Below are 22,335 nucleotides of genomic sequence, written 5' to 3' on the forward strand. Positions count from 1 at the left end.
TCCATTCCTACTAGTACTCTACATACAGCCCTCATATTCTTCACGTCACATCACGTGAACGCTGTTCTCCACCCACTTAAGGGATGAGTTCCAGAAACTAAATTTAGGCGCTGCTCAGGACATATTAAAGTTTCAGTGTTTGCTCACAGTGCTGTCAATCAGGCGTGGTCAAGCAGATGTGTCGTCACATCACAACGAGGACAACTAGCAGCAGTGGCGGAAGAAGTACTCAGATCTTTCACTTAAGTAAAAGTAGAAATACCACAATGTGAAGAAAATTAAAGTCCTGCATTAAAAACCTTACTTGAGTAAAAGTGCGCAAGTATTCTCAGCAAAATGTACTTAAAGTATCAAAAATAAAGGTACCCTGTCAGTATTTGACTGTATATGATGTTTTTTGATTAACACCTTTGTGATGATGCTAATCAAAGGTTGCTTTTTTTTAAATGTTCTCAACCCATAAAGGGACATTTAATCCTTCAGTTCATCAGAAACATTCAAAATCACAACATTTTTAGATCCATGGTTTTCACTGGACAGGAAGGGGATTAAAAGCTGTAATGTTAAAAGTAACTAAAATTGTCGGACAAATAAAAAAGGTCCAATATTTGCCTCTGAGATGTAGTGGAGTAGAAGTATAAAGTTGCATAAAATGGAAATACTCATGTAAAGAACAAGTACCTTGAATTTGTAATTAAGTACAGTACTTGAGTAAATGTATTTGGTCTCATTCCACCTCTGGATACAACACACATACATCTAAACGGTGCATGGACACATTTTGGGCCGCTGACCGGCTTGTGCTCATGTAAATGTAAAAGGAAGTGTCAGTGCCACTTCTTTTATTGTTATCTGTCCAACATCTGCATCACTCACATACAAATAAACAAGCAAATAAACATTAAAATACAGTGGAAACACAAGGAAGAACCTTATTATCAAAGCCCAAAACAGGTAATGGGAAGCTCCAGGTTACAGGTTGTTAAGTCCCTGCAGTAGAAAAAGGAATAACAGAAGCCTTTACTGACCATACTGACTATTTTAATAATTGAATGATTGATTTACGTCACATATCAAGCAAAAATGCCAGACATTCTCTGGTTCCCGTTTCTCAAATGTGAGGATTTGCTATATTTAAATGTCTTTGGGTGGTCTGTTGATCAGATAAAACCAGTCATTTGAAGACGTCACCTTGGGCTCTCTGGGAAATCAGGACGGGCCTTTTGTACTGGGTTCTGACATTTTCTAGACTAAGCGATTTATAGATTAATTGAAAAAAAAAAAGGAGGACAGATTCATGGATAATAAGAATAATCGTAAAGGCAACCTACAATCTGAATATTATAACACCTTCCTTGATAATGGATGCTGGCTTGAAGGAAAAAGATGAAAAGGAATGATAAAAGGTGATCTTTTAGATACTAAAAATCATTACTGCAGCATCTTAAAACAAGACAGAATAAGGTCAGTCATCATAACATTTACACTTGATTAAAAAGGAAATGTTTAAAACCGGTTGATCCGCCTCAGAAACAAGTGGAATTAGCTCGGTCAACTCCCAGATTGGTGTAGATATGAAGAAATATTAGGTAGATTAAAATATTTAATCGCGCACATTTTTCATCTGTTCAAAATATACCTTAAAGGGAGATTTAAAGTATTTAATACTCTAATCAATATGCGAGTGGGCAAATGTGCTTTCTTTATGCAAATGTATGTATATATTTATTATTGAAAATCAATTAACAACACAAAACAATGACAGATATTGTCCAGAAACCCTCACAGGTACTGCATTTAGCATAAAAAATATGATGCTCAAATCATAACATGGCAAACTGCAGCGCAACAGGTAACAACAGCTGTCAGTGTGTCAGTGTGCTGACTTGACTATGACTTGCCCCAAACTGCATGTGATTATCATAAAGTGGGTTTGTCTGTAAAGGGGAGACTCGTGGGTACCCATAGAACCCATTTTCATTCACATATCTTGAGGTCAGAGGTCAAGGGACCCCTTTTGAAAATGGCCACGATAGTTTTTCCTCGCCAACATTTGGTTGGTACCAATGGATTCCTTAGACTTTCTAGTTTCATATGATGTCAGTATCTTCACTCTAGTTTTAAAACTGAGCCCGTTACAACCTAAAAATCGCAAGTTGTGTTAATGCGTTAAAGAAATTAGTGGCGTTATTATGGCGTTGACTTTGACATCCCTAAGAAATATAAAATTTTAAGACTTCATTGATGACATTTCGTGTCAGATAGACACTGGGAAAAACCTTTGCAGATCATCACATCCGGTACTTCCTCCTCTTCCCAGAAGACATAGTGTATTTACTATATATATCTATACAGACTGTGGTGCTTTGGAATAAATCCGCTCAAATGCTCTCAGTCTTTATCATCTTCACTCCTCGGGTCTGGCGTTCGCCATTCCGACTTCCCTTTGCAAATTTGAAGTAGTGCGCCCCTACCCTCCTTTGCTCTGTGCTTTCTAGAGAGAGGACTGTGTTTACTTTACAGCCTCACGCAGGCAAGGGAAGGGATTACATTTGTGGAAATGAGTTGTCATTTCAGGAGGTAATAATGGATTTGGGCCTGAGAGCTCGACAAACACAACACGGGGAGAGCGGAGAGGATGAAACATGGGAGCCGAGGTAGAGAATGTGTGTGTACACTGTGGATTTGTGTGCACACAGGAAGGATGGGGACCCACACAAAAGCACACACGCGCACACACTATTTGGCTGGACATCTGTACAAATGAGAGAGTGCTGGTGGATTCTGCTGGGGTGCCTGGTTGGGGGGTGGATATCCCACCACAAGATTCCTCCAATCTTCAAAGCTCCAGTCCGGTTGGAAGTAATGGTTTCCATCCCCATTGCCAGATTGGGTTCGTCCTGTCATCACCGCTGTATTTACTGACAACCGTGTTTTATCTTTTGTCTTGGCCGCCCTCAGAATTGCCTCCATAGTATTTTACGCTGACTTGAAATGTCTCTTTTGTCTTTGGCTGGAGTTTTGGAAGTTCCATTCTCGCCTGCCAAATGAAACAGGCCCTGGTTTTACCCTCCCGACTGTAACCGTGACCTCTGGACTGCACAGTAGTATGCCAGTCACATTGAGTCCATCATCAGGCCCTTTTATTCCATCCCACATCCCATACGCAGCCATGCATAATGTGTCCATCCGCTGCAGTATCTTTCACTGCTGAACGTGTGCCAAAAACAAAAAATGGATCCATGAATTATTCTATATATTGACCTGGAACGATTTAGGATTGCATCATCATCAATGCATGAGTCAATGAGGACTGAAGTCGAGGTCTTAGACCCGACCCGGGACCCGGAGTTGGGCTAGGTCCAAATTATATTCACTCTGATTGTGTAGAGTCTGTGTGTCAAAATGTCTAAAACCCAAGTGGACCACTATCAACATTGATCATGTGTAAACATCACAGTAAAATGTATTTTTTAAGGCAAGATGGAGAAGTGTGAAGTGCACTGAAAAAAACCCCACATTGAGTGCTGCTATATTTGACCACTTATTTATTTATTCATTTAATATTTACTTATTCATTGTTGGTGAATTATGTTTCTACCAGTGTGTTCTCTTTCTATTTGGTTCGGTTGGTGTCGACCACACTTTGGACCAGGTCTAATTATCTTCAGGTGTATTTGGATTAGGACTGTCTTTGGGTTGGAAAGGCACCCTTTTTTTTGGAAAATCAATGCATGCATGTACAATGAGGAAGAGAGTTTTATTTGCACCTTAAAGCACTTTGTTTGCACATAATTGCTCTTATCTATGCGTTTGTGTGTTCATGATGGCAACATGAATCCTCAGAAATGAAACACTGCACACTGGGAAGATTCAATAACCTGAGCAGCGAGGTCAGCAGCAGACTCTTAACAAATGACAACAACAATGGTGGAATGTTTTTAAGCGCCTCTTGCCACTTTTACTGCCTCTTAACATCTAACTATAAAGCAAGGAATCTCTGTTCTGTATGTGTGTGTGTGTCCTTCGCATATCTCAAGAACCGCTCATCCGGTCCACTTCACACTTGGCAGGTGTATTGCTGGGGACCCAAGGACATGCAGTGTCAGAGTTGGTGGACACATGACAATGGTTCAATGTTAATAAACTTTGAATAAACAAGCGAACAGCACTCTCTGTGCATCGGCTGCAGGGCCCTGCGGACTGAGTCGAGCATGTCGTCCACAGCAGGACGTGGAGTCTTTACAGGCTCATTGACTGTAGTTCACTTTTGCCGCCGAATGCTGGATATACTAACGTTACAACCAACACATTCTCACTCCCAACTCGTCAAATACCGTCGCTTGGTCAGTGCCCTGAACGGGCACTGCACTAGTTAACAATAAAGTAACCTCGAGTTTTGCCATGTTAGGTTAGGTTTACATTGGACAAATGTGGACATTCTGAAGGGAAATTCTCTGGTCAAGGACTTTTTATTCCTCCAGATACGTAAAAAAGTATGCAGGCAAGTATGTAAATAATGCCTTTTGTGTTACAGCTGCTTGCCTGCATAAATGCATTGTTAAAAAGCAAGAATGTAAGCATTTTTAATTAATTGAAGTGGGTCATTTGCCTTTAGCATAATGGCAACATATCAAACACTGTGCTTAAAGTTTTAATTCAGCTATCATCAAGCCCAAGTGTCATGATGGCGTTAAAGGAAAAAAAACCAAAAAACATCTTACAAAAAGACCGTGGGTCATACCTTCCATTAGGTGTCCCAGGCTGATTTCTTTTTTTTTTTTACAGGCTTTGCATTTACTTCATACTTAATGATGGAACCATATGCTTGAGCTATTGAGAATGTATGGGCCTTGATGTGTGTGAAATGATCATTCCAGGGTATGCAGAGGTGAGGGGCAAAGGGGTTCGGTTATAATAGGACTGGCTTTGTTAAATAAGACGTTTTGTCATATACAGCTGTGAAATGAAATCTCAGAGCTTTTTTTTTTTTTTTTTACGATACATAATGTAACCCACAGGACTTATAGTTTCTGCACATTTCATAGAAAATATCATTAACCTGAGTCTCTTATATGATTTTCTATAGGTTAGGTGATGGGATAGCTATATTGTGTGCGTGCATAAGAATGTGTGCACGTCTGTGTGGAGAATGAATTAGTGTACAAGTATCTACTTGTGCATTTTTGTGTGTTTGCATGCTTGCACGAATACACATGTGTATCTGCGTGTGTGTGTGTGTGTGTCGTGAGACAGATGGGTAATAGCCCCTGTGCTGAAAGCGGGGCCCTGTGTAACGTGCAGCCCTGATTGCAGACCTGATTACCTGCCATATGCTAGCTGAAGGGTTGAGGGCCGGACCAAATGAGAACAGTATGCAAACGTTAAAGCAGCGTTTTTATAGCACAGTCATTATGCCCCCGCTCTGGCAAATGAAAACGAGCGTGGCGGGGAGGGAAAATAATGAAGTCGTAAAAAAACGGACGGGTCACGGTGCGTGGTCGCTGCCGCCGCCACCTCCCAGCTGTAATCCCATTGGCTAGAAGGGAAGGGGAAGGGTCCCCCGCTAAGATGATGGTAAAGCGTTGGTTAGACCGCAGGGTGGCCCTGTTCAATCGAAAAGCCTTCCACAGAGGGAAGATGGCAGTTAAAGATCAAACCCTATCTTTTTTTTCCTGTGCACATCACCTTTATTTGGGGAAGTATGAAACACAAGCTTGTATGTGTGTGAAGCGTGTGTGTGTGTGATGTGATTATGATCCTATTAGCCTTTGCATTCTCCATTATGCATGCAGCGTACGGGGCTAAACTGACCTTGTAAGACGATCATTGACTCTCCTTGGAAAACACTTGTTATCCCAGGATTAACACACACACCAATTACTACCTGCTCGCCACATGAGCTCGGGAAATAAAACATTTCCTATCTGTGTCTCGTACAAAAGGGGGGACGCCCAGCTCTCTGTGTACATGCAGGAATATGCGGGGGCACGCAAATACATACTTGTTTGGAGTATGTACACTTATTTCTTTTTGGACTGTGAATGTATAATTTGAAGGCAGAATGTATTATCTCAATGGGCTGGATTACTAACCAGGCAGTTCATGCTACTGTACTGATAAAACTCATTATTGAAATCATGTACATTCATGTTTTCTGGGTATGTCGGACTCCCAGAGGTTTTGCATGAATGATTTTCTGTGTTACCACTTACAGAAATTGGTGCTTCCTCCTAAACATGATCCATCCATTTTTAGAGGAAAAAGGCCCTGATAGTAACTGTTAATGGAGGGAATGGAGGGTATCAGTTTTTCAGTTGATTGATTTGAGAGTCGACTCTGTGAACGGACACACCATGATTTTGAATTTTTTTGGATGGTATCCAGTTTAGCTGTAGTGACATACAGAACGTATATTAACAATATATTCTTTGTGCATTCTTTAACATTTCCGAGAAAATACGGGTACGGCTCTGTTGGGAATGAAAGCAGTAACATTGCAGGGATAAGCTCGTAAAGGGTTAGGTCCATCTGACAAAAGATGCTTTCATGCAGAGCGACCAAACCAATCACAAGACTCTGCTGATGACGTACGTACTGTTTAGCATTTAAGCCAATGATTTCGTGCAATAAATACATTAATAAATACATGGCACCAGACAGAAACAGCTCCTTGCTGCATGTTCCTGAAAATAATAAGAGGCCGCATATACAAACATTCGGCCTTGCCCCATCTTCTTCTTCTTCTGTTGCGTGTTGCATTACCGCCATCTGCTGGACTGTCCTTTTCCCCATCTATTCCAGCATTACCACGGCATGTGTGAAAAGGCGCGAGACAGAAAAGTTCCTGAATGTAGTGTATGTGTGAAATTACTAGCGGTGTTGTCTATATTTTTGTCTTCGAACTTTAACCCTTTCACCGTGTGTTTTCACTTCATGGCAATAAATTGTAACATTTTGGTCGCCTAAAAATGTCTTATTCAACATTCGGCTGTACTTAGCTCCACCCTGTCGTGTCACGTCTGGTTCCAAAAACACAAGATGGCAACGGCCAAGATGCCGAACCCGAGGCTTCAAAACCGTAGTCCACAAACGAATGGGTGAAATCACGGGAACTACGTCCACTTCTTATATCTTATAATCGTAGCACCCCAAAAACACAGTGTTGTATTTACATTTCTGCTTGAGCACAGATTAAACAAGTGAGATACAACATGCTGAGTAGTGTGCTTTAGATGTTTTTTCTCTCACTTCAAACGGATTCACTTGAGCTATTTCTTCCTGCTTTTAGTCTTTATGCTAAGTTAGGCTAACCAAACCCCAGCACTAACATGAGATTGATATTGATCTTCTTGTTTCACTCTCAAAATGAGTGAACTATTTCTTCAAGATTAGATTAAAAGCATGTTCTTATTTTATTACTGCAAAAGGTTGAATACCGTTTCATACCAATGAAAATCACAAGGGTTTGTCTATTCTGTTTGATGTGGTTACAAGAGGATATTTCTATTCTGGTTCTGCTCTCATCATGTTAATGGAATACTGGGTTCCATATAAAGCAACATTATGAGACTATGTTGTCCATGTACCATGTATGTCCGTTTTGTGCTGCATTCGGCGAAGGAAACCGATTCCCATTTAACAAGCTGAGACTCCCACCTTACTACAAACCTGTTAGCTGCGTGTAAGGAATGACTCTTGTTGCCAGGGGCTCCCCATCACTTTTCCCATTTCCATCCATCAGGAGAAAAGGGGAACTTGTGCATAATCCTGAAGCCCATTGTGGCCTACTTAGTGGGAAGGGAACATGTCTCTCCGACTGGTCGTGCCTTTGTATGTGGGTCAGCTTCATTCAAATTCTCTTTCATTCCAGCTCTTCTTCCGAAACTGTGGCCCATCATTAGCTGTAATATAGGTCACCCCAGGCTTTGTGAGGCTCCAGCCCCATTTGCATTCTTGATTCAGATGTAGCAGTCATGGAGTGACTCTAGGTAGGGAGGTGGGAAGCTAGGGGAGGGGGAAGGTGGCATCAGAAGTAAAGGCGAAGCTTTTATCACTTTTGATGAAAGGATGGGGTCAGTCTGGATACATGCTTAAAAGGATCAGGGTGTTTTCCCCAGTGGTGGGAAGATGAAACTCCTATAGACGCAGGTTGAAATGTACAGTGGGTACCCTGTTTCTCCTTCTCTCTGTGGTGGAGAAGAGGAAAGATGAGGAACTGATTTATTCCTGCATTTACATGTCATATTCCAAGAAATAATCAGATGCCCGCTTGCGCTTGATATTCATTAAGTTTTGTAAAGGCAATGGGCACTCTACTCCTGCATTCAATTCATGTCAGCTTTATTTGAGTTTTTAATTGAGGAATGTGAGGGTGTACTTGCCCTACACACCCCAAATGTGCAAACACAGGTGGATCCGCAGAATAACAGGTTTCAAGGAAAAACTAAACAGAGGGTCACGACAATGACCTGAGAACAAATACCTCTTGTTCGGTGTTTTGGTGTTCTGCTTCATTCTCGGATGTGAGTGGCTATTATTTGCAAAAGACAAGGACAATGTGTTAAAGTGTGAGACTGTTCACTGTTGTTGCAAAGTTCTGATCTGCAATCAGAAAATGTGTTGTTGCTTTGTTGTAATATGTCAGGGGCATCACGGAGAAATTTAATCTTCCTGTTTATCCCACTCGTTACCCATCTACTGTATATAACCGTTCTTCTACGTCCTCATGTTGTCTTTTATGTCAAGCTTTCTTCAGTCATCCTCCAGCCAGGGTTGACAGTAAAACCCTCTACAAATGATCAGCTGTGACAGCTAATGGTACACAGTACAACGTTCAGTTTCATTTTCTCTTTCCAAACGCAGTCATTTTAAGCCCAACCATGTTGTTTTTTCCTAAACTTAACTTTGTTGTCTAAAGTGACAAACAGGGTAACTGTGACAACCCCACCTCTTTTGGCCACTGGACTGTGTTCTTTGTTTTTTAAGTGGTTTTGATGCCTAAAGTGACGCCAAGGTATGTGACAAAGCTGCAATATGTGAGGAGTTGGGATCAGAACATGTTGAACATACAGGGTAAAAAAAAATACAATCTGGCAGGGGAACAGGGAAAACAAGGGAGTATAACAGGTTACACTAACGGCAAAATCAGGGGCAGGTGAGTAATTGAGGGCAGGTGAGGATACTCAAGGATGCGGGAAAACACACAAAGACAGGAAGTAAAACCAAACATGACACATGAGTAGTGAAATCATCAAAATAAAACTGGAGACACTAAACAAATGAATGACAGGGAATATAACAGAAAACATAATACGTCCAGTGGTACAAATGTCATTCTAGCTTGTCAAAAAGGAGCCTTAATAACGCTCCAATCTTACGCTATATTTTCACTAAATTTTGGCCATTTTCAAAGGGGTCCCTTGACCTCTGACCTCAAGATATGTGAATGAAAATGGGTTCTATGGGTACCCACGAGTCTCCCCTTTACAGACATGCCCACTTTATGATAATCACATGCAGTTTGGGGCAAGTCAAAGTCAAATCTGACACACTGATAGCTGTTGTTGTCTGTTTGGCTGCAGTTTGCCATGTTATGATTTGAGCATATTTTTTATGTTAAATGTAGTACCTGTGAGGGTTTCTAGACAATATTTGTCATTGTTTTGTGTAGTTAATTGATTTCCAATAATAAATATATACATACATTTGCATAAAGCAAATATTTGTCCACTCCCATGTTGATAGGAGTATTAAATACTTGACAAATTATAATAACTTTCTCTTTTGATTATTTAAATCGTCTCCTCTTATCAAAAATACCCTCTTAAAAAATAGAATGAAAAAATGTTAGTATAAATAAATACAATAGGTGTGTCCGTCCATCCCATTCTCGCGAATGCAATATCCCAGGAACACCTGAAGGACGTTCACTTGAACTCAAGAATGAACGGAATATATTTTGGTGGTCAAAGTTCAAAGGTCAAGGTCACTGTGACCTCCCAAAACATGTTTTGGGCCATAACTCAAGAACTCATATGCTAATAATGACAATTTCACAGTGTCTAAACAGGATAAAATGATGAAGTGATGACATTTTGGACAGACATGGACGTAAACTGCCACTTGCCCGGATGGCGGAGGCATACAACCGTGAGGCGGTAATTCTAGTTCTGCAGTGTTGTGTCATGCTTGGGGGGTAAAAAGGCATTAATCACAGTCCTAAAGTCTTCGGCAGCACAGCGGCTCCAGCCTCTGTGTTTAGTATGCAAAGGCAACAGAGCCTATCGACAGTTTTTTTTTTCTCTCCTTAGCAAATTACATGTTTCCACCTTAATTGTTATTGGAGATGTTATCATGAAGCGGATGCAGCCCTCGCTTCTGAACCTGCTAAAGCCTGACAGTGGTGTGAAGGGGGCAGAGGAGGGGAGTTATGCAAAATACGGCCTATGTATAATTAATGACCCCCCCACCACCACACACACACCCCCGCCACCACCACCACCACTCACACACACAACCCCTCTATCCTCTTTAGGATGGACAGCTGGCGCCACGGTGTCTTTTTGACCTCTAAGGGCTGCGGTGTTAAATTGAGATACTGAGGGCGAGGAGGGAATGGGAATTGGTAAAGGGCGGATGCTGAAGAGAAGACACACACACACACACACACACACTCACACACACATAGACACAAGAACAGAGAACTAAAGGGGCACCAATGTAAGAGGAAAGCAAATGTACCCGCTTGCAATTTGGGAAACTTTACATCTTCAGACACATTTAAAGTAGTGGAAAGTTTACATTACATAAGAAACGGTGATGTTGCGTTGTACAAGGTGAGCTAATTTTAGTGATGGTTTCTCCACTACTGTCTGTCTGTCTGTCTGTATGGTGTGCTTGGTGTGTGCTACAGGCATCGTTATATGACACAGTGATGTCTGTGTATGTTGCAATAAAAGGATGGAGTTTCACTGCCGGCCTCAAGTGTATCAGAGATGAGGGAAAGGTGAAAAGAAGAGGCACACAGCTATTAGCACTTAAAAGTTTAGTAAAGGCCAGAAGGAAAAAATATTAGGGCTTCAATTCATGATTATTTTATTGCAAAAATGATCTATGGATTATTTTTTTCATTAAGTCCATAAAATGTATAAAATAGTATAAGAGATAGAGAAATAAAAAACATTTCAATGTCAATGTCATTTTTACTTGATATCAAAATTTAGTCTGTCAATAGATTAAAATATTTAATCGCGATTAATCGCAAATTAATTGCAATTTTTTTATCTGTTCTAAATGTACCTTAAAGGGAGATGTGTCAAGTATTTAATGCTCTTATCAACATGGGAGTGGGAAAATATGCTTGCTTTATGCATGTGTATGTATATACTTATTATTGAAAATCAATTTAGCAACACAAAACAATGACAGATATTGTCCAGAAACCCTCACAGGTACTGCATTTAGCATAAAAAATATGCTCATATCATAACATGGCAAACTGCAGCCCAACAGGCAACAACAGCTGTCAGTGTGTCAGTCTGCTGACTTGACTATGACTGATTTAGCGTAGGTTTGGAGTGTTATTAAACCTCCTTTACAACAAGCTTGTATGACATGGTTGGTACTAATGGAATCCTTAGGTTTCTTAGTTTCATATGATACCAGTATCTTCACTCTACCTTTAAAATTGAGGCCACTACAACCTCCGAAAGACCGATTGCATTACAGAAATTAGTGGCGTTAAAACGGATTTGCGTTAATATGTTATTATGGCGTTAACTTCGACAGCCCTAATCAAAATCGTTGGCAGTTTCTGTCAATCAACGTATTGCATTAAATATTATGCACTTGAGCATAAAGCAGTTTAACAACAGGGTAGATGGGATGGCAGGGATGGGTTTTTGTATGACCTTTTGACCTTTTACCCACACCTGCTTTAATAAAAAATAATCTAACAGAAAAACTGTACATGTATGTGTTTCCTCTGTTTTCATTGACATTCAGAAACCTCAAAAGATTTTGGCCAAATGATCTTGTCAAAGAGCACCGTGGTCATTATGGGCTGTAGGTCATTGTTGTTATTGAACTCATTATTGTTATTTTGCTCTCTAATAAACTCAACTCATGATCCGAAACTTGCCACCACTACAAGTAAATATGGAAGAAAAATGACATCACCGTGGCAGATTTGACTCACTTTTCCATCCTTGCGAGGACCTTTGTTGATGTAGAAGTACCAGAACACACGCGCCACACACTCAACACGCACACGGCTGACTTTTTGCACGCTCTCGTCAGTTTACTGTACTCCCTATCTCCTCCATTAATTGATCCAAACAGGCTCAGATTATCTCGGCTCGTATGCAAAAAAGCCAGAGTCACTGCCAACTCTTTCAAGATAGCAGAAGGCGAGACAGACAGAACTTTGGCTGAAACTCCTCCTGCGCCTTAATTCCTGACGGGAAACACGTTAATATCCCACCACCAAACCCCCCCACCCCACCCACACACACACTCCGCAACACCCCCCCCCCCCCCCCTCCTCCGTTCCGTCTTATCTCCACCCTGAGCCTCTTTTGATGTCCCAACTCTAATCAACTCGTCCGGGCCGACGGATGTGCGGCTGACACGGGACAATCGGCGGAATCTAAATCGTTACATCTCCTCTGACATTACCGTGGCATTTTTGTCGTGGCAGAGGTAAGGAGAGTGAGAATCGGTTCACGGGGACCATAATTCTTTCCATTGGGAGGCGGGAGGGGGTGGGTGGCATATTCATATTAGCGTGGAATTAGGCCCTTTTTAGATGCAGGAAATCCAGTGTTGGCGAGGAGAGTCCATACGCGTCCTTATCAGGGACGGCGTAGGCCCTATTCATACCGACTGCTATCGGCATAATTCTTTTTGACATTTCAGATAAGCATCTTAACGGAAAGCTCCCAACTAGGCAGACGGGGGAGTTGTCAAATAATGAAGGAATCCTACATGTTTACTACTAAAATATCAACCTTTTAAATAGGTGTCTGGATTTGACTGTTATCTGTGAACCCTCGTCCTACCGCTTCCCGTATCTCTGCGAGGGACAGGGGTGAGAGTGTGTGTTTCTGCCGGTGATTTGCATCGACACGCGCAGACTCCACAGCGTGTCTGTGTGTCTCCGCTGTATCAGAACATGCCATAACACCATACATTAATCCTATCCGCCTCTAATCTGCTAATATTTCCTGGAGAATTATCCGAGGACACTGTTTCATATGCAAATACGCCGGAGAGACGGGGTAAACACGGCGCTCACCGCTAAAACATCTACTGTACCCAGTGTTGGTTGGACAGATTAGACATTAACTGCGTTGCCTGTTTGTGTTAGGTTGCGGCTGCGAGTAAACACAAACAAATTATCCTTGGATTATGGATCAACCTCTAATCACCGGTCAGCAAGGACAAAGGCCTCATACTTTGGATTAACTGCCTAATAGAAGTCGAACATTATGCACCTATATTATGCAGAATACATTTTTATCTTTCAAGCATGTCAAAAATCACAAATGAAAAAAGCTTTACAAGTTAATAAAGCAATTAAACAAAGAGGAACAAGAAAGGAAAGTATGCATACACAGAGGTCTTCAGGAGTCCACTCGGTTCCTAGTGACTGAGACCTGACCCAGGACCCAAACTAGGCCAGCTCCTGGGTCAGGGCTGAGTATTATTCAGTCTAATCAGGTCAGGTATAGGGCGCCGTTGTATTGCAGGATGTCTCAGGTCTGTGTGCCCATAATGGATCCCGAGTGGGTACGAGTGGACTCACTATCAGCGCTGATCAAATGGTACGTTATCACTATCACACAGAAGGAGAGTTTGAACTGTAAAGTGCAGGAAGAATGACATGTATTTGCTACTCTTTCCAATTGTAGCTTGAAAGTAAAGTGGTGGAGCTTCAGGCTTCTGCCGGTGTTGGTGTTTCTCTATAAGTGTTGGGTGTGTTCAAGTCCATTGTATTTTGGAGTCTAATCATTTTTCGTTCTATGGGGGATAGTTTCTGACTCTCCTCTGTTCCCCTTTTGGCCCGAGTGTCTGTCCCTCGCTCTCTTATATAAAATCATTTATGGTTCAGTTCAGGTTTTGCATGGGTCAATTTCAGATTTGATTCGTTCTAACCGTAGACTGTAAATGAAAAGTGGACGTAGTCACCGTGATGTCACTCATTGGTTTGTGGACTACGAGTTTGAAGCCTCGAATTTGTCATTTTGGCCATCGTCATCTTGTGTTTTTGCAACCAGAAGTGACACAAGAGGGTGGAGTATAACCGAACCGAAAGACATTTTTAGACAAACAAAATGTTATAATTAACTTTCATGAACTAAAAACACACTATGAAAGGGTTAAAGTTGTAAGAAGAAAACACAGACAACTCCCAGACCTGACAACGCCGTGGTAGCGACCTGTCAATCACAAGGTAGCCACTCCCTAAAGCATCCCCTGCTTTATGGTCTATTTGACTCTAAATGGGACCATAATTTACTAAATGAACATCATGCTGTATTGAAGAAGACTTGAAACTAGTGATTGAGACCATAAACTCATGTTTACAATGTTTACTGAGGTAATAAATCAAGTGAGAAGTAGGATCATTTTCTCATAGACTTCTATACAATCAGACTTCTTTTTTGCAACCAGAGGAGTCGCCCCCTGCTGGCTGTTAGAAAGAATGCAAGTTTAAGGCACTTCCACACTGGCTTCACTTTTCAGACCTGGAGGTTGCCGCATGGTCATAACCTCATGATAACATGATGAACTTAATTTGTATAGAAATTAGTATAGTTTCTAAGAAAGTTGCTTAAAAAATACAAAGAACTGATTGCAATCGCTTAAAAAAACTAAATGAAATCATAGTTTAAAAGAAGTCGAAGACATACATACACATACTGTATCTATAGTGACGTGTTTTACTTGTCCAGTTTCTTTCAAATCAGTAGCAGAACTTAAATAGCATAAGCAGACAAAAACAAGCACAACAGAAAGTGAAAAACCTTGGCACAAAATCCAAGCTAGAATATGTAACAATGCCATCCACCGATCAAAGATGATGGCAAAATTAATAAAGTAAAATGAAATGAAAAGCAGTCAGAGTGACACTTTCGAGAGGCATCAAGTGTGACTTTGATTCTCTGTGAAACACAAACAGGTTTTGTATGAAGGAAAGACAAAGAGTGTTGTGCCAAGGTAAAGTGTATTTATTCTGTTCGAGCACAGGGAGAAAGAGAAAGCAGAGTGACTGGTGGAGAATGTCACTAATAGGACAGAAATAATCAACAGCAGCGCTTGAAGAAAGCCGCCACACATGCACGTTCATATGTTAGAGGGCTGTGGCCAGTCAGCCACATAATAGAACAATCACTCTGTCACTCATCCTCTGCTATTCCTGTGGCTCGTACTCCGTTTAAAAATTACAAAAAAAAATCCTGTGTTTTATCCTCTTTTGTCCTTTTTCTCCTCCTGTCATTTTCGTCTTCCTCCTCTGTCCTGCTCTTTGTTTCCTCTGTTCCTCTCTCAGATCTGTCCTTGGTCACCGTCTCCTATTATTCCTTCATCATGATGCATTGTATGTCAATGGCAGCCAACTATTTAATGCGTCTTCCTCACTCCCGAGCACATTCAAGCAAGATTCTGCTTTGATATGTCAGGATAAATCGCATGGCAGTGATGAAACAGATCAACTAATGTGTCTTTGTGAAATTATTTTAGTACATATGAGCAGGTTTTTTTGGGTACGAGGGCAGTAAACTTTTCAGACATGTAAAAAAAACATGTCAAATTTCAGTTCTGATTTTTCAAAAAGGTATAAAAAGAAATATGTATGATTAGACAGCAGGGACGAGTAAACTTTGCTCCATGCAGCAGGCTGGTGCTTTGTGGACAGAAACGGCTGTGGCCTGGTTGTTGCTTAGATATGCAAAGAGACAACCAGTCCTTCCTATCTTATTGTGAAGGGGAACAAACAGGAAGATACTGTAAACAACAGCTAAAATTTAGATTTAACCTCAGTCTTGAGATCAAAAGATTGTTTGACTTTTAATCAGTCAACTTCATGCTTTTTATTGTAGTCAAACTTCAGTGAAAACTGAACATTTTAGTCAAAGAAAACCTTGAACATTAGAGTTAAATGAATAAATCTTATTTTACTCACAAGAAAGTTGATAAAAACCTTTAAAACCTTTAAGATTTTAGTGTTTTAGTTTAAGTCCCATGTATAAGCATTTTAGTCAACCTTAAAGCTGCACTAATGATTATTTTCATATTAACTGTGGATTAAGTGACCATGTGTAATGTGAAAGGGGTCGCTCCTACTGACTAACCCTCATCAACAGTAACCCGTTAGCTCTATAGAGAGCTTTCTCACATCTTTCAGCTCATTGTTTTGGTTTTAAGGTCGCAACTCCACTGTTTTAGTTCAGTCTCACGCGTCTCGTTGACATCTTTTCCAGGAGCTGTTTTTAGTCAACTGGACTTTATAAGGTTTTTCATGTCAGCATTATGTTTATAGCTTGTTTGCTGTCCCCAAATTGGCAGGTTGTATCATGAAGAATGTTGTTTTTTATGATAGTAGGTTCAGGTTGTCTGGTCTATAATAATGTATGAATCCATCAGTACATGTATTCATGAACGTGTCCTCCCCCCAAAAACGACCTAATAGGTTGTTTGTACAAGCAGCTTATTATGAACTATTACATTATTGTTAGGCGGCGACCTCTAGTGGCCGTAGTAACTATGACGGGACCAAAAGAGGAAATCAGGAGACGTAGTATGGGTCAAACAAACACAGGACTTTGACCCATGGACCACTGTTCATGTCCTGTGTAAAACCAAAAGTCACCGTAGAGTTATTTTAACTTACATACGTAACTTAACTTACGAAACATACTTAACCTACGTCACGTACGTAACGTAGGTTAACTTACGTACGTAACTTACAAACATACTTATTGTTACCCAAACCATGATCTTTTCCTAAACCTAACCAAGTAGTTTTGTTGCCTAAACCTAACCAAACTGTGACCATTTCACAACGTTAACCACGTTTAAAACTGTGACTGTTATGTTTAGGAATGAGAACGTGTTGATTTCCTGCCGACGGTAATTTAGGAAACACTCCTGTGGGTCGTATTAGAGGGTAGAAACAAACGACCTATGTCTATGCTCATATGTTGTATGGGTAGGAGGACTTGTTGGTATTTATACGTGTGTAAGTAAGACACGAAACATTGCTCTGCTTAATGTATTTATTTTGAGATTATACTAACATAGGAAATGCCGTTACAATGTAACCAGTCACCATTATATAACACCAACACCATTATTAATTGATCTCAGATGGATGGAACAATACAAGAGCAAAAAGATCCACTGGAAAGAAAAATTAAAAACACATAAAAATCAACCATACATCACTTGTGTTTTTCCCCACAAACTGTATTTTTTCCCAAAATTATATTAAGTTTCATTAAATAAAGATGCAGCACATTTCTAATCCTGTTCCTAATGAACTTATTACTTATATTTTAGCTGCAAAATTTCTCTTAAGAAACTACTACTCACACATTCATTATTTCTGTGGTAATTGTTGGTCCAAATATCAATGTGTTTTTTTTAATCCTCTGCTAAGACTTATTGTTCCATCACCTTTTCACTTAGCCGAGCTCCCACACTGCATTGTTGGTGCTATGAGAAGTTATATAGAAAATATGTAGTTTAAGTTTTTTATTTTCAATTTCCACTTAACTCTTTTTTTGTAACGTTGTAAAGAACTTTAGTGAAAGTTACTGTTGAATAAAGTGTGTTTTGTCTCGTCAAAGTCTCACCTTCCTCCTGGAAAAAAAAAGGTCATTGACAAAGAAATATACGAACACTACACACTCTGCGTCAGCCAACCACCTTTTGTTTTATGCATTGCTGTGTTTTTTTTTTTCATATGCCTCCTCACTCTGGTGGCATATTTTCAATCATTATTAGAATGTCGGCAGCTCAAGGCTTGCAGGCTTTAACCTCTGGTATGTTTGGTGTGTGATAAAAGGCGAAAGCACTATCAATCTTTATTGTCTGGCCCGCACACTGTAATTGCATTCAATAGTCCACTGATTCTCTTGTCTGCGCTAATGTCGGGGAGCAGAGAGGAGCCAGATGCTCTGACTGCATCACACACACATACACATGCAGATAGACACACACAGGTGCGCAAACACACAGTTCAAGCTTTTATACTTAAAAAAAAAATATATAAAAATACCCACGCTAGGGTGCGCATGGTGGAAAATGCAGCGGGAATATGCACTGAAACACACACTGATAAATTGTTGACAGTATAGATTGTGAGCAGCTGTGCTTCCAGAGTGGATATATAAAAGAAGATTCATCCTCTCCCGGTCAGATTGTTTATGTGTATGTACAGTATATATATATATATATGTGTGTGTGTGCTGGTGATGTCACCGCTAGGCCAGGTCATGTATTATTCAAATTTAAGCAAGCCGAAGGAGGGAGGGAGGGACGAGAGGAGGGGTGGAAGAGCTGGAGGAGTGCCAAACACTCGATTGGATCTCAATGAATAGTAAAGAGGCAGACGGAGGGAAGGAGAGAGAGAGAGAGAGAGAGAGAAGGGGGTGGATGAATCTGGAGAGAGAGATGGGAGAGAGACAATCAGGGAAAAAAAGACAGATATGACAGTAGAAGAAGAGTTATTTGGATAGCCCCTCTTGTAATACTTCATCCCCATTCTAATGAAATCCAACTGCTGCCCTTTCTTTTGTTATTCTACAAGAACCCGGTGGAGTTTACCGGAGTATAAAGTGTGTTTGTGAGCTTTATTTGTGCATACGTCCGCGTGCACGCAGAGGCGCTTTTTTGATTCCATATATAACCAATCCATCGGCGAGCGCCTTCAAGTCAGGTGGCGGTGCATATTGCAGAGCCTCATGCTGCGGCCGGCCTCGATAAGACAGACGCGCCGAGCTCCAGGTAATAGATTTGGGCTTGTTGTCATATCCGCACAAAGCCTCCAACCCAGAGGATCAAGCCAGATGAAAAGCTGGCCTTTGATATTGGTTATGCCAAGACCACTCGTGTATGTTATTTTGTTGGGTTTTGAATTACACACGCTGTATAAATATATATATATATATATATATATATATATATATATGTACATGATTGTTGTGTGAGGGAATTCATAGCTGCAGGTTTCCATGTTTGGGGTTGTTTTGTTCTGCAGTTACAATGCACTCATGGGTTATTATGTGGTGCTAATTAATGCTTTCAGTGGTGCTGTTTTTGTTGCACTTTTAAGTGGGCCAAGGCTAACAGGCTAACTAGCATTAAATCCCAGTTGAATTGGATATAAGTGAACCTCCGCATGCTCTGTCCTCCATCCTACAGTCATACATTAGGAGGTTGATTATTTATTCATTTATTAGTATTATTTTTTGGCCAGCGAGGCAAACAATCTTGGCATAGATCTGACGCTTTTACCATAAGATCATGATCACCCAGCGTCCACCGTCCACTCTTTATAATGTTGTTTACTGCCACGACTTCTTTGTGCGGGCTGTTTGTGTGCGCATACATTTGCATGTTACACGCATGCATTCACACATTCACCCAGAGCCAGTGGGGCATGCAGCCTGCACACTACATACAGTAATACATTGCTGAATATCAAAGGAAATTACCCTTCACCTTGGTGCATGGATCTTAGCGAGTTCCTTAACCAGAGGAATGGGCTTTGAACCAGGCAGATTCCCCCAGGGCCCGTATCCCGGCCCCTCCCCGGAACGCCGCGCCGGATAAGGGCCGTAATTCCCACTTTTAGGTTTCCATTAATCTGATCCTGACACAGGGGAGACGGGCTGCTTTGCATATCGCCTTCCCAAGATGGAGGGCTATTTACATGATCGCCTCCAGATTGAATATGATCAGTAGCCCACCTCCTCCGCCGTCCTCTGCGACTGAGACGGAAAAATGCAGATTTTTTTTTTTTTCTTCAGCGGGTATTTGCTGCATTATCACGGATGAAATATTATTCACTCAGGTATATTCGCCATAGCGTTTCGATATGTCTCAAGTTAGACTTGATGGATACGTGTTGCGGATATTACAGCGCTGTGCTTGATTCCCTTGACGAAGGCCAAATTTCTTTTATGAATGTGACAGCAGAGATGGATAGATTGACCCATTTATCATCGCTCACTGATAGCGCTAATGTGAAGAGAGCTAACCCCCCCCCACACACCCTCCTCGCCGCCCCTCCTCAACAAATGTGAGGAACACCAGTGAACAGTGCTCCATTTGAAACCATGAAAGCAAACCCCCATGTAAATGTATCTGTAATGAACGCTGCGTACAGGAGGTGCATTATTCTCTTTCTGCTACATTTATTTCTGAATATCAAATGAATATGATAAATGTGGAGCGAGGGGGCGGTGGCGGGCGGAGGGGGGGAAGCAAAGAAAGCTGAGGATATGAGATGAGTGATATTGTTATTACACCACCGACGATGAGCAGCAGAAGTTGAGATGGTGTGAGACTGTAGCGTAGGGTGGTGAACACACACACACACACACACACACACACACTTGCTCTTTTCCACGCAAACACGTTGTACCCTTGTCCGTCCGTCATTATCCGTCCCTTGAAGTACCTTCATTGTTTTTTTTCTCTCAGTACGTCAAGCCGAGACACAATTCCACACTCATGTGAGTCCCAGTTGTGAGCTGATACGCAGCGAGACAACAACAATGGGATGTGGAAAAAAATAGAATATCACTGTACAAACACCACCGCTGTTTAGTGTGATGAAAGAGCAAATCCTCAGTCAAGCCGTGCCGGTGAAATATTGGTGACAAGGCTGAGCAAATGTGCACGCTCTTGTCTTGTTGCTTCAAAGTATTTCCACTCTTGGCAGGGGAACTAGTAGGTGGCTGTAATCAAACCAGAGGTGCAGCTGCTTTTTGTGGGAGACAATAGGTAGAAAAGTATTTTTTCTCTTCTTCATTATACAGCCTCACTTCTGTTGCATTTTATAGAGGAGATCATACGACGTGTGAACCGCCGTCCAACTCGATAATCACCCACCAAGAATTTGGTGCTAATTGTCACTTCGGCGCACACTTCATGTAAACAGTGTGATAGAAACCCATCATACGTCCCCAGTCACTTTGTCTCAGGCTGTTTCGGGCGCGGGGAAAACATTCGAGCTTCCCCTAAGTGCATTTCATGCTTTTAATTGACACCATTGCATGTTAATTCGAAGCATGTCACGGATGTGTCACACCGGTAAGCCGCCAGTGTCCGACCTCATGTAATGTCGAGTTACATTCCTGCTGCTCATCGCCGTGACAATAGATAAGCTTCTCCTAGGCAACGCCAAGCGGTTCAAACAGTCATGTGTGGCTGAGGTGTTTTTTTTTTATTTCTTGCTCGCCGTCCTCTTCACTCAGGAGGTGGCCAATGAATAGGCTGCATGATGTTGTTTTTAAATCCATTTCCCTGCCTCTGATCACTTTCTATGTCTTTCTCTGAATCTAATTCTTCCTCTGTTGGAATATATCACTCATCGCAGTAGGCGTGGTCCATCTGGACCTTGAAATAATGTCCTCAAAATACATCTGCCAAGGCAAACAGCTGCACCTACTGTACACTCTTAGAAAGGATTATATATAGAAGCAGAAAGTTGTTCTTTTTTTGCTACTGTGCACAAAACATTTCAGGGTTTTCTAGCCGTCAAAAATATTCAATAAAGCCGATATACTTTCAGAGGTAAGGGAGATGGGCATTTAAAAGGTGAATACCATCATACAATCTAATATTCTGCATGATTTTTCCTTAATCTTACTAGAGCAGGTAGGTCAGTAGGGGCAGAGTGAGCCAATGCAAGGCCCATGGCAGACAGGGCACCCAGGGTACAAGCAGCATACATACGTCAACCCGGTCTCACAGGAAGGCGTATAAATACCACGACATTACATGGACATTGTGTGTCATGAGTACGCGTTTTAGCGTTTTAACGTGTCATTTGTATGCCACAAAAACGTCCGCAGTTAGGTTTAGGCAAGAAAACCACTTAGTTAGGGTAAGGGAAAATGTCATGGTTGGGCTTAAAATAAGTAAGAAAACTAAGTAAAGCTAATACAGAAACATCTATGAAAAACACGTGACAAAAATCAACAAAAAACACGTGACAAACGTCATTAACGGAACTTACAAAACAAAAAAAAGCTTTTTATACTACGTCATTAACTCTTACTGTAGCATTTATACGTGGATGCATTTACATTGCAGTCAGTA

General features: G+C 41.1%; 1 long non-coding RNA gene across 1 annotated transcript; it reads left to right on the forward strand.

Moving 5' to 3' along the window:
- Positions 1-591: 591 nt before the first annotated feature.
- LOC119496012 lies at positions 592-19,377 on the forward strand. The gene is made up of 4 exons (XR_005208611.1): positions 592-711; positions 14,187-14,191; positions 19,313-19,314; positions 19,366-19,377. It is a non-coding gene; the product is annotated as an uncharacterized LOC119496012 (long non-coding RNA).
- The last annotated feature ends 2,958 nt before the right edge of the window (positions 19,378-22,335 follow it).

This window comes from Sebastes umbrosus, chromosome 10 (assembly GCF_015220745.1).
Source record: "Sebastes umbrosus isolate fSebUmb1 chromosome 10, fSebUmb1.pri, whole genome shotgun sequence".
NCBI classification, from domain to species: Eukaryota; Metazoa; Chordata; class Actinopteri; order Perciformes; family Sebastidae; genus Sebastes; species Sebastes umbrosus.